The sequence below is a fragment of the Entelurus aequoreus genome, linkage group LG10 (assembly GCF_033978785.1).
Source record: "Entelurus aequoreus isolate RoL-2023_Sb linkage group LG10, RoL_Eaeq_v1.1, whole genome shotgun sequence".
NCBI lineage: Eukaryota > Metazoa > Chordata > Actinopteri > Syngnathiformes > Syngnathidae > Entelurus > Entelurus aequoreus.
Genome location: NC_084740.1, coordinates 32,624,901 through 32,625,701, shown reverse-complemented (window position 1 = coordinate 32,625,701; position 801 = coordinate 32,624,901).

The window sequence follows — 801 nt, the reverse complement described above, 5'->3', positions numbered from 1 at the left end:
TGGCACCTCTAGATCATGGAAAATTGCGCCACCAGTGGCCACTGAGGGATGCATACTGAAAAATCTAAGAACGCATCCATCCATTCCCTACCGCTTGTCCCTTTCGGGGTCGCTGGGTGTGATGGAGCCTATCCCAGTGGGGGACACATTGATATCTTTAATTTTCAAAAAAAAATAAAAAATTGTTTTATCCGTAGGGCTACACCATACTTGCCAACCCTCCCGTTTTTAGTGGGAGAATCCCGTTATTCAGCACCTCTCCCGACAACCTCCCGGCAGAGATTTTCTCCCAACAAACTCCCGGTATTCAGCCGGAGCTGGAGGCCACGCCCCCTCCAGCTCAATGCGGACCCGAGACTGAGTGGGGACAGACTATTCTCACGTCCGCTTTCCCACAATATAAATACGCTTGCAAGTTCCAAAACGAATGGAAACAAGAATTTCAGTTCATCCAGGACAGTTCGAAGGGGAAGGTGTATGTTGCCTGTAAATATGTAGAACAGACTTCTCCATTGAACACGGTGGCCGAAATGATTTCTCAGTCATGAACAGAGAAGTTAAACAGGACAATACTGCCATCTAATGGATAGATAATTCAAGTATTTCTTTTATGTAAATAAAATAAATATATATATATAGCTAGAATTCACTGAAAGTCAAGTATTTCATACATATATATATATATATATATATATATATATATATATATATATATATATATATATATATATATATATATATATATATATATATGAAATACTCGAGTTGGTGAATTCTAGCTGTAAATAACCACGCCCCCCC